Below are 13,330 nucleotides of genomic sequence, written 5' to 3' on the forward strand. Positions count from 1 at the left end.
GGAACTGCATTATTTTGTACACAGGTGCATTGGTTTCATTTTTTAACACTGGAGGTTGCGGCTTTGGGTTGAACCTTGTGCTTTTTTTAATCAAATCTCTTAACTACCATGCGCCCTGACAGAGATAATAACGCACTTAAAGCTAAGGTTGGTATTCACGGAGAACTAGCATGAATTTGAATGTAGCATTTCCTCAGGACTCCGTCTAACCCCTCCCCCCCTCCCCTTGGAGCTCCTCCAAAATGATGACCTCGCTCACATGCATGAGCGCCGCTGATTTGCGACCATATGATGGTGACTGATTCAAAACCGGTCCTCAGCACATCATTTGTGTTTTGCTCTACATCAACTCATGTCTCACTCAGCGGTAAGAAAACACCAAAACATTCTCATAGTGAAAGTTAAAAACACAAACAAACATGAAATGTACGCTCTGCAGGAGGCGGGCAGAACGGCAGGACGGGATTTGATTGGTTTCATCATTTGGCTCCTGATGGCAGGGATTGGTTGGTGTTTTCCCAGGTTTACTCCACCTGTAGATAGCAGTTAGCATTTTAACCAGTATAACAAAAAGTGTATCTAAATCCGACTACCAACCCCAGCTTTAATATATGAGCAGTAAAAGTTATCAAACATTTCTGAAATGACGGACAAACATTTTGAAAACTCACAGATAGATGCCTCCAAGGTGCATTTTGATTTGAAAGTTTTCACATGTAAACCTTCAGAATGAAAGACAGATGCACCCCAAGTACGCTCGAACATCTGAGTCTTCAGTGGGGGTTCGGAGCAGATTGGCGACATGGCCGAGGCAGCACTGAGAGTGTGTTTAAACAAAGTGAAATTCAATTGTGGAGATGTGACTGGAGTTTGAAATGTAGACCATGTGTTGCGCAAATATACGTTTAAAATGCTGCAGATATGAACGTATACAATGGAGTTGGAAATGCCTGTTTGCTACTTTTGTAACCCCCCAGACAGAGAGAAAGAAAGGGGGAGAGAGAGAGAGAGAGGGAAGGAGAGAGAGACAGAAAAGGTCCTGTGGTCTGAGTCATTTTCATCAGTGTGTTTGTCTTCCACTCCAAATGAATGACAGATGCTACAAGGTGGGCTGCTAACAACAGCAAGGCTGCTACAACAAACAGAAGGCACACACACATTTATCCATACACTGCTCAGATTTATCTCAGTGATACGCTGTTGCTACAATCCCCCTCTGATTAGGAGCGGGCCTGATAAGCTCTGAGGGGCGGAAGGAAGAGGAAACTGACACAGCTTTGACGTGCTGGAGGTCTCAGCTCAATAAATCAGCTGCATTTCAGACTCTGTCATGGTTCCACCCAACCCTGTATGCATACACATGTGTGTGCATGTGTCCTGGCCGATTTGCAGATGTCTCCCCAATAGGCGTACAATTCTGACAGGACCTACACACCCTTGCATGTGCACAGTTTGTGTGTGCATGCCCTAAAGTGTCTTATATTGTGTGTCTTCCTGTGGGGGCTTGCAGCTGTGACGGGACCTACATCACAACACAAACATCGGGAAAATAACTCCGAACACAATCACTGGATCACACAGGATCAGATTCAGTGAGTCAGCAGGGGCCTGAGGAGCCCTAACGGAACAATCACATGTAGACAAAACACACACACACACACACACACACACACACACACACACAACAGGAACAGCATTTACGCTCCACTCTGTGGGGGGAGTCTAGTCTCTGATTTCCCCAATTTCCCCCCGTTGATTCGCTCCCTGTTGGAGCCAGATGAGGACGAGGATGGCACAACAAAACCGCCGCTTTTGATCTTCCTCCTGGTCATCAGTGTCCGCATCGTCATCCCCGACCGACCAACAAACCCCCCCTCGCCTTCTCGCTCGCCCACCCGCTGCCACCCCTCGCCCCGGTTGGATTGGGTGCCTCCCAGCTGCAGCCCGGCTCGTCCTGATTGCGCCTGATTTGGGTTAAGTGATTATTACCCTGCTGCGGTTTGGGTAGGGACTCTCCCACAGGCTGGGAACAGGGAAGGAAGGAGACACACACACACTTACACCCACACACACACACACACATGCACATACTTACACAGTCTGTTTAGGTGACGGACAGCGAGAGAGAGAGACGGCCTGGAGGGAAAAGATGACTATAAACACACGATGAAAAAAAAGGGGAGGAAAGTGTGTGTGGTCATGTGGTCCTGTGTGTGTAAGAGTGTGAGTGACACCACCTATATGCGGCACAAATTTTGATCCAATATTCAGAAAATCAGCAAAAGAAATGCTAATCAACACAGCTATACAAACTTCTATTATTACTTCCAGTTGTTTATATCGATCTAAACATCTGGAGGAGCTGATTCCTCAGTTATCAAACCACTGAAGAAGAAGATGAGGTAATAGTGCATCAAACTGCAGCAGAAGAAGGTCACAATAAAAAGCATTGATTTTGTTTCATGCTTTGACTTGAGTAGCGTTACACTCTCTGTGTAAGTCCACAGAGATCAGATGTTCCGGTCTGTCACCATCGTTCTTCCTCAAGTGAAAGTAGTGCTGCTGTTTTGCTACTGGTTAAATAATTCTCAATAACTCTGGGATTACAGATTAGCAAGCGTGGGGGTCTTCTGCTGAACAACATCAGACTTTGAACTTCAATCTGTGCGTTAACAGGAGAGGCGTGCTGAAGGATCTCTCTCTCTCTCACTGATCACCTGCAGGGCATGTGTCAGACGCTTGTCTTTACAAACGTTTAGGACAAACTCCTCTTCCTCTATAAGAGTAATCTAATCCATGCTGATGAACAGAGACACTTTCAATTAATAATTCTGGTGTTTGTTAAACTTTAAGAGGTTAAAAACTAGCTTGATGTCACTAGCAGGTCTGTATTCATTGCACCTTTGCTACAGCCAAATTCCACCAGATCCGTGTCCAATCCGTCTCCAATCTATCCCGGCACCAGATCTGATAGGTTTCTATTAGGGAAGCACCGAAATGAAAATTCTTGGCTGAAACCAAAAACCAAAAATGAGGAAACCAAGGCCGGAAACTGAAAACCAAAATCAATTATTCTGCCAATTATTAGTAGGGAGACCGGAGACAGTTGTAACATTTCACTCCTTGGATTTGACATTAAGCCATGCATTTTCTGTTTGTGTTGCACATGCATTTTCTAGGCCACTTACTAGCAGACACTTGAAGCTAGTTTGTATAGCAGTTTGAACACACTTGGTTAAAAGAGCTCAAAGTTAAAGACAGAACTGTCAAAAATGTTACAACTGTCCCCGGTCTCATTGCATTTCTGGCTCTGACTGTGTACTAACCTCACTAAAATCAAGGATCTCATTGAACATATCAGACAACGAGGGTGCATGCCTCTCATCTGGTTTAGAGAGATGAGTCCTTTTTTCTCTGCTCTGTTCTCCTTCTCCTGCACTGTGCGTTTCTCCGTCTCCAAGCGGGTGCTTTATTCCCACATCCAAGTAATGACATCAGAATCACAACATTCTGTTTCGGCCGTGTTGTTTCAGTGATAAAAGTCTTTTGACGGACAACCGAAAATCCACTTGCGGGCCATTTTTGGTGGCCGAATTTTCAGTGCATCCCTAGTTTCTATTCTAGTCAATGTGTTAACTTCCACTGGATCCACTCTGTTGCGTTCCAGCAGCGTCTCTGATCCAGCAGGTCAGAGATACGCAAGACTAGCATCAATCAGCACAGAGCAGATGGAGAGCGACAGGAAGTCAGACACCAAAACAAAATGAAAACATCCGGTTGATTTTCAAAATAAAACACTCTGTGTTATCACCAGATTGTTTTTAACTTAACTACAACAACAAACCGTCATGATGAGCGGAGCCAGGCCTGGAGTCAACAGGTCAGAGGTTTTCAGAGGACCAGAAAGACAACATGGATGAGAAGAGAAGGAGGAGAATCCTTGATTCAGTGATTGTCGCTGGAAAACCTCGGTCACATGACTCCAGCTGTATGGCGGTCCTGCTCCATGCTGTGTTAAGAAAACGTAACCAGTGTGTGTTGACGGACGTGAGAGCACGGAGGCGGACCGCAGCGGATGGGAGACGGATCAAACATGGATCTAGTGAAAGTCCTGTGTTAGCTTTTCATCTTTATCTTCATACACCAACGTTTCTCCCTCAGTCAGAACTTTGTTTAGAAATATTTGAACTCTCTGGCTCTTCTGTTTTAACAAAGATGTGTATAAAACAGGTGGATGGAAACACATTTGGTGAGCGAGAGCAGAAGAGAGGTTCATGAGAAAGACTGTGTACGAGTCAACACACATGTCATAAAAAATAGCACAGTAAAAAAGGGAAGAAGCGCAAAGGGAGGGAAAAAGGGAAAATGTTCCAAACACATATTTATGACCTGGAGTTAAACTGTCTCTCTCTCTGTAATTCTCGGAGATTTTTACTGCAGGCTGGGGGTGAACAAAGTGCACGTTCTGTTATTCTACTGTCCGTCTCCTCTTACATCCACCCATCAGATTTAGAGCTGAGGTTTCAGGGCCTCTGCTGCAGAGACTCTGGGCCTTTTGCTGCACGAGGAACACCCTGAAAATTGGGCAGAGTTCAGGATGAGTTGCTTTTCATGTTCTTCTTCTCCGCTCGGATTTGCTTTTTCTGGAGAGAGAGTGCACTTTCCACAGTCAATTTCTGTCTGCACTTTTTGCTAAAATGTTATTTTTCTGACAGATATTTAGTCAAATTTGCTCATATTTCAATTTTTGGCTGTTAAAGGAAGCATGGAAATCAGGATTTATGTTTGATTGGGGCTCAAAATGACCATTTAAAAAGGGAAGAGACTAATGTTTAAGTACTAACAGGATGAAAAGAAATCTATAAACATTCTTACTTTTCCTGAAATGTTTTGATCTTTTCCCATTTTCCAATACTTTTCCAGACCTAAGGTAAAATACAGAGAATGTGACAGTAGTTTTTAGACGGCAGTAGGAAGCTTATCCCTTCATCTGCAGATATTGTAGGAATCCCAAAACATTTCCCTATCTTCCTCTCTTAATCAGAAGCAGAATCAGTTTTCTGATTTCCCCGTCTCATCAGATGTTCCTATCTTTATGAATTCAAGGTGTCCTCGGTTCACGTTGAACACTGAACAGCTGCAGTCCAGCTTTGGCTCCCTGATCGTGGCCTATTTTCAGTGCAGTGCGGCTCCCAGCTAAGATGCTCGGCCCAGAAGCAACATGAAAAGAGAAACAGCACCGAGTTCAAAATGAATCCACGCACAACCTCGGCACGGCCAGGAGCCAAAAAACACAGCATAATCTGAAACACACCAATTTAATCACGGTGGGAAACATCCAACAAGGCATGCACACACCTGCTCCACGCAGCATTTCCTCACGGGAGAGAGATTTCAATAGTCCAGGGATGAATTTTAATCATGTGACCGCAGTGGTCAGAATGCTAAGTAACTGTCAAAGACAAAATCTGTATGGAAATATACTTTTATGAATTCTAAATGATCTTAAGCTACGCTGAGTGGTGTAACAGATGCTGATATTTCTAGAAGAATCTCAAAATGAAACATAAAACAGTGTTAGACTTCATACTGGTTTACATGCATCACTGTGTGTCAATAAGTCTGTCAATAATTTACATGTTGAATCAGTAAGCTTCAATGTTTCAAACTGTCCTCCACATTAGTGCCTATGATCACCCTCTGCATATGTTATATATGATCTATTACCCAAATATATCATAATCAGGGCTGTCGGACATTTTTTTTCTTCCTCTAGCTGTATAATTTATGTCCTTTATTTGACGGTATCATTTAAAATAAAGGCATCACTCGTTGTGAATCTTTGCTGTGGAAAATTTGACAATGTTTGTTTTGTTTAGAGCCTGCAGTTAGTCACTTTTATGTCACACCTACCCTGCAGCAGCAGTTTCAGACCATAGACTGTATAAATAATGGACGTAGAATCCATGACGTCACCCATCTGTTTCTGAAGAGCTGTTTTGTGACATAAAGAGGCGGGCTTTGAGCCTCCTAGCCAACAGCTACAGTGTTCCCGCCTGTCAATCAAGTCCGCTGTGCCTCTCAGTGGAAGACTTGTAATCTTCACTCCCGCTCCAGAGACCACATCACCCCTGTCCTTCAACAGCTCCACTGGCTCCCCGTAAAACAGCGCATCCATTTCAAGATCCTGCTCACCACGTACAAATCCCTCAATAACCTGGCCCCCCCATACCTCACTGACCTTCTCCAGTACTACCACCCCTCCCGCCGCCTCCGATCCTCTGACTCCAACCTCCTCACTCCCATCACTAAATCCAAGCACCGTACCTTTGCCATAGCCGCCCCCACCCTCTGGAACTCTCTCCCCCCACACATCCGTGCTTCTGACTCACTTCTTTCATTTAAGAAACAGTTAAAAACTTACCTTTTCAAACAGGCATTCCCCACACATTAATTATTCCACCTCTTCCCTTGTCGTCTGCTTGTCTTGTATGTCTTTATTTGTATTTATTTATTTATTTGTAAAGCGTCTTTGAGTTATTTAAAAGCGCTATATAAAACTTAGGTATTATTATTATTATTATTAATCTTAATATCTTTGAAATTGCTGCGTTAGAAAAAAAATTCACCCCCCCTACAGTGTGTGCAGATCAAGAAATGAGCTATCCTCACTACACTTGTTTTTTGTACCAGGCTGTAAACATGTTTATTTCTGCTGTAAAGATCGTCTTCTTTGAATTGGTGTGTATGTGGTTTCCTGTACTTCCGGAGCCAGCCTCAAGTGGATCCTCGATGAACTGCAGCTTTTAGCTCTTCAGCATTTGACTCATATTTTTAGACCGGGGGTTGCCGCTTGATTCAGACATTACAAATAACAATGTAGAAATAATCAGTGTTGTTGCTGTTGGTCTTGTTTGCACCAGTTTAATCAATTTAACAATTTAATCTGTTTTATAACCAATTACAAAATTCCTAACGGTACTTTAAATGTACATTTTTTTAATCTTATTTTACTTAAAGCTGCTGTGAGGAACTTTTGATTTATATCAATTTTGGTGCCCCCTTGTGGACAAAGTGATACCTCTTATCTCTTGTTCTGTACATGCAAAAGTAGTGTTTTCAACAAAAACCTCACCCTGCTGTCTTTTAACAGCCAGATTTATCACTCAATGTGATTATTTGCCATGAAAACAGCTGAAAAAGGTGTTTTTAAAGCCAAATGTCAATCATGTGGTCTGACACCTACCCCCTCTGAGTGGTTTAAGGCTTTAAAAATGACAACAGAGAAGGTGTCAGTGTTGTTGTTTATGGTAGTGTTTGCTTTTGAAGGTCATAAAGAGGCATCAGTGTTGGTTTCAGTCTGTTTCTCAGCTGGTGAAAAACTCCTCATAGTGCCTTTAAATAACCACATTTGACCACAATTATTATTTTCCTATCAAACTGAAATTTTGAGACTGCAAAAAAAATACAAAATATCCTTTATTTTATTATGTTTCAGCCAATCCTTTTCACAGCTCCTTCAGGCTCATCATCTGTTTCGTGTTGAAATGGTCTTCATTACATTACAAGTACTACACCTGCATGGTTCTCATACAAGTCCATGCTTACAGCTGATGCATAAAGTCTCACTCTGCAATGATTAACAGAGTATTTGGTAACTATTAATTCAACTACAAACTATGTGGGTATGCTGGTGTATCATGTAATTTGAGTAATTCAAGAAGATTCTAAATCTGTGCATGTTTCTGGTGACTTGATGCCTATATGACAGTTAATAAATATCTAGTGTTGTGGAAAAAACATTATATTGAAGATATATATATTACTTAGTGGACAATACATATAATATTTATTGAAGTGTTTCTATAGAGCCAACCAATTTAGAGGAATAATACAATCAGATCCACATTCTCCCTCTGTACTCTCTCTAACAAACCTCCTATTATTAGAGCAGTACACCAGTAATGAACCATTATTCCTTTGGACAGTACTAATGAGCGAGATGCATGAGATGCTTCCCAGCCAAGTGGAGCTCAGGCACAGATCCTGAGGCCCAATTACCGAAAACACGGTGTGAACTTTGAGAGAAGCAAATTGGTCTGCCTTTAATTAAGGTAGAAAAGCAGTTGGACATTAAGGCAGGAATGCGGGGTGTGAAGAGGGACTCTTCAGCAGCAACTCATTTCAGATGTTCAGCACGCATGAGCTGCTTTCAAAGTTGAATACGGCGCAACTAAAGTGGAAAGCATAACACTGAACATTATCAGAGCTGCTTTTTGGAGATGAATTGGATTATGTTTGACACTGATCACACTGCGTAGTGCTTTAAATACACAGAAATCTGTATTACTGTGCCATTATAAAGCTTTCATTTTCTCTCCATCGGGCTGCAGGAGCAAAAACGCTGACAGGTTAAAGAAGCACAGTACAAGAAATATATTTATGTACTTGTTTAAATTGGGTGGTCTCTATGGAAACAGGCGCATACATTGGTGTGTTTTCCCTGCCTCACCCTGTTTCTCTAAGTGCATCGACAGAGACCAGTGACAGCATGAAATTAGCCTGGTTTCAAACCTGTGCATCATGAATGTACAGTAGTGTATTCTCCAGCAAAGAAAACTACATGGCCAGGCCACTGGGGCGGCGCACAGCCCTACACACTGTTTTCCAAACAAGGGCAGAGGAGAGGGAAAACATCAACTGATGAGGGGGGAGCCCAGACCACCAGACCACCAGGGCTATCCCCCCCTCCCTCAATATTTACTTAAACTTTCATGGTTTGGCTCGGGTCCTGCAGGGCCATCTTTCACCCCACGTTCTCCCCTCCTTCACACCCAAGAACAGCATGCAGAGTGAGGGGTTTCCTGTAGCAGCAGAGTGACGAGCATGTACATCCTAAACAGGCCAGAACACACACAAGGAGGGAGGGAAATACTCCGCCTCGGCCAGTCTGACCTGCGGGTGAGGTCAAGAAAATGGGAATGTTTCCCATCAGGAGGCTCATGTTGAATAGAGATGTAGTGGGATATCATTTGACTGATTTGGTAGAACTTCAAAAAGTTGGGACAACCAGCAAAAATCAAGGAGCACCACAACTACAACTTACAAACCAATATTTATTTAACACACTCTCTACATCTTCTTCTTTTTTCTGCTCTTCTGATTTCGTGGGAGTTAGCCCTCTGTCGCGTTACAATGAAGCGCAGTGAAAGGAAGTGATTGAAGGCTACTTTTGACTAATGGTCAAGCTGGTGTTTGGTTACATCTGGGTAGTAGAGCACTAAAGCATTATGGCAGTTGTCGTTAACAGGAGCTAAAGCCCTGGCTAGTGGTGGGTGGCTGGACTACAGCTAAGACAACATATAACTGGCATTTAGGGCCTAAAATAACCAAAATATTAATAATTAGTTAAACTGACTGGAAAGTCAGGTGCTGACTTGTGAGGGTGACAACATCTAATCGTTTAGTCGGTTAAAGGCCAAGCGGCAACCTCCGGCTATGAGAATTGTAACCAATGCAGAAGTGCTAAAAACTGCAGTTCATGGAGGATCCGCTTGAGGCTGGATCCGGAAGTACCGGAAACCACATACACACAAATTAAAAATAGCCGATCTTTACAGCAGAAATAAACATGTTTACAGCCTGGTTCAAAAAACTAGTGTAGTCTGGATAGCTCATTTCTTGATCTGCACACACTGTACAGGGGGCTGAATTTTTTTTATAATGCAGCAGTTTTTGAAGATATTAAGATTACGAGTTTTCCATTATGAGAGGCACAGCTGACTGGACTGACAGGCGGGAACACTGTAGCTGTTGGCTAGGAGGCTCAAAGCCCACCTCTTTACCTCACACTATCTCAACATGCTGCACAGAGCATAAACATTTTTAAAAGCAAACTCAAGACGTACCTTTTTAGTCTCGCTTTTAACTGAGTTTTATTCTTATAACTTATTATTCATTTATTTATTTTATTTATTTATTATCTAGTTTAAATTTTGGTCACTTTTATTCTATTTTATTTATTTTAAGTAAAGCATCTTATTTTCTTTTAATGGTTTAATATTTGAGTGTTTTATTATCTTAGAAATGTATCTTATTTTGGTGAGTTTAATTTCCTGTGTTGAGTTTTAACATCTTATTTTACCTCCAGTGTTTCCTTATTAAGATATTATGAGAGCATTTCCTCAGTTCATTCAGAAACTTCTTTTTTATTTATATTATTTATTTTATTTTTATTGTTATTATTATTATTGTTGCATATATTGTGTTCTTAACCTTAGGATTGTGGGGTGGGTTTGGGGTCAGGGCTGGGGGTGGGATCTTTTTCTTCATTTATTCTATTTTAGGTTGTTTTATTTAACACTTTGTGTTACAATGTCATGTATGAAAATGTATAAATAAAGTCTGATTGATTGATTGATTGATCAGTTAGGTTGAATTCAGCATATCCAATATGGCTCCCGCAGGCGATTGGCTTCAAAACGGCGTTTCAGAAACAGATGGGTGACGTCATGGATACTACGTCCATTATTTATACAGTCTATGGTAAAGGTGCACATCTCTAGCGCAAATTGTGAACATTTTGGAGCTAGATTTCATGGAAAGACTGTTCACAAGTGTGCCGTTTGAATCATTATATCAGGTACTGCTTACTGCATCCCTCTATGACTCCGTTAGCACAGCCAGTTGAAGGTAGGGCTGTGTAGTCTGTGTATAAAATGGTACAGAGGTGACATGTTTGGGTGAAGTCGTTCAGTACTGGCAGTAGAAGCAGTAACTGAAGCTTGACAGAAACACAACAACAACTGTATGTGAGCTGCAAAGCTGGCAGGACCCAACTGTGCCACTTGTGTGTTTATGAAGCTGGCAATGTTTGTGTACACATTGTGCCTCCTTCACTTCCACAATGCTGTAACGCTCCGTAGAAAAACACAGACGGCAATGTGACTGTGTTGTTTGGTCTGGAGTTAAAGGTGGTCATTTGGGTGCTGTTGTGGGATCTCTGAGTTAAAGGGGCTAATAAGAGCAGGCCTTAAACTCTGCCTTACACCTCAACCAGATACTCTTTCCTCCAGCAGGGGTTGATCTAGTCTCGTACAAACATACCTCCAGTTTTTTGGAGACAACAGTACAAGTTATATGCATCTGCATGCAAATAAATAAAGGGGGACAGCTTTTGGAAGAGCAGGCACATGAACTGCCTCCCTGTCTGTCTGTTTGTCTGTCATAGTGAGGTGTCTTAATGCTGGGGGAGGAATACTTTCGGCTCCCCCCTCCCAGGGGACCAGTACCTTTATTTGTTGTTCTAAAGTCCCCTGAGATCCCTCACTGCCTATCACAACAGCAGAACCACTAAAGTCACTGACAATTTATTCAGATCATGACATCATGTCAGGAGGCAGCAGTGTGTGTGGGTGTGTGTATGTGTGTGTGTGTGAGAGAGTGTGTGTGTGTGTGTGTTTTCTTGTGGTGTGGAGGAGCTCACCTAGTTTGAAGACCTCCTTGTCTGAGAGTGTGTGAGTGTGTGTGTGTGTGTCTTTGCTCCCATACGCGCCTCAGTGCGATACAGACTTCCCACAGAGATCTTCTGCTTTGACAGGGAAGGCGAAAGAGGAGGAGGATGAGTTGTTTTTTTCTAGCCGTGGAAAATGGGGGTGAGTTTTATGACCCATGTTCCCTGTCCTCCTGTAAAAATCACACCAGCCGTTTTCCAGCATCCCAGCATCACCGGCTGCCCGGCCAATGAAAACAACGGAGCGTGTGGAGAAGAAACAAGGCAAACAAAAGAGGGAAAAAACGGTTTCTTGGACGGAAATACCTACAGGTCTACTTTATACATATACATCATCCTTTCCCTCCCCATCAGACACTGAGGTAGGCTCCTCACCCTCACACACACACACACACACACACATGCAGAAATCTCTCAGACTCTCAGCCTGAGAGAAGTTCTCATGGGTTTTCAGTGGCAATCCAACCTGGCCATCTTCCAAAACCCTCTGCAGGCACTTTGTTTTGCAGAGGGGGGTCTTTTGGGTCGAGACCAACAAAGATGCATCACCGCATGGACCCACCACGTGTGGGCGGATAGCTGGGCACAGTTTGGTAATTCCATATTACGAAGAAGGAAAGCTGCCAGGCTGCTCTGCCCTCGCTCTAATTGTGATTGTCAAACTTTCTATTGAATTACGCTCAGAGAGGGGGAGTGCATGTCTCTGCTAAGCCTTGAAGATGAGAGAGCAGGAAATGCCAAAGTGGCTGTCCTGTGAGGTCCTGTCTGCAGAGGTCGGATGAAGACATGCATTGTGTGTATGATTCATATGCCACTCTGTATTAGAACACAACAAGGGCTGAGAGGAGGCAGATTGGCTTGGAACGCCAAAGGAGCAGGACAAGGCATTTGTATTCTCCTGCGCTGGTAATGCATGCTAACAAGGGTGATTTGCACAGCTAAATCAAAACCAACTGATGGTGACATTGAAGTCTAATGCAGCTCAGGATGATGAAGCTGCTCGGCGTGTTTCACATCGAAGCCCACTGCCATCCATTTGCTTCTCAGGAGACTCAGTCACTCGAGGTAACATGACGAGTTGGTTAACCTGCGAGAGCGTGCTTGAGCCCTAATGCGCTGCAGATGTAGTTGCTTAGAAGTCACACGTTTTATTGAAAGCTTGCCGCGCTGCTGCTTCGTTGCTTCTCTATCCCCTTAAAATGTTTAGAGAAGGAGAGTTGTATCTTTTTTATCCAGGGGAACGCAGGGAATGATGTTGCAAACACTTTGATCAAGACACACATGGTTTGTGTTACACTGACACGACTGTTGGGCTATTTGAGAACATTTAAGAAAGAGCTAACGCAGGTTAGGTGCAAGATGGATGCATGATAGGAGACTTCTGCGCAGGCCTCCAATAGACGGACATGCCTGCCAGGAAGACACATTACTCATGTAGTTGGAAAGTCTATTATAAAATTGGCTATGCGTTTTCAGGAACCAAATGTGGGCTCCTGGCGGTCTTGCACACGGCCTGCGGTCAGGCTATCTAACACAGTCAGTCGGGTTTATCTGCTGTTATGATCGGACCCACAGCAGACCTGCCTAAACACAGCTTATCTTCCTCTGGGTCCCAGATGACATCCACAACCCAGGAGGAGGGTTTAAAACAGCGCTCAAGATGTGCGAACAACTCCGGATCACATGATCCAACATGAAATCAAACAGAAAGCTAAATCCAGACCTGACAAGAGCCTCTAATTCTTCATCAAACCCCTACGAGGCTCCTCCTCATCCCCCCCCCTTCCCTCCCCTCGCTCAGACCCCCTCCCTCCCTGG

At 43.3% G+C, this 13,330-nt stretch overlaps 1 protein-coding gene across 2 annotated transcripts in view; it reads right to left on the reverse strand.

The window, feature by feature from the left end:
- slc25a21 (solute carrier family 25 member 21) overlaps nt 1–13,330 on the reverse strand; it is a 144,418-nt gene that overhangs the window by 81,281 nt on the left and 49,807 nt on the right. The window lies entirely within an intron of this gene.

Source organism: Notolabrus celidotus, chromosome 22 (genome assembly GCF_009762535.1).
Source record: "Notolabrus celidotus isolate fNotCel1 chromosome 22, fNotCel1.pri, whole genome shotgun sequence".
Taxonomy (NCBI): domain Eukaryota; kingdom Metazoa; phylum Chordata; class Actinopteri; order Labriformes; family Labridae; genus Notolabrus; species Notolabrus celidotus.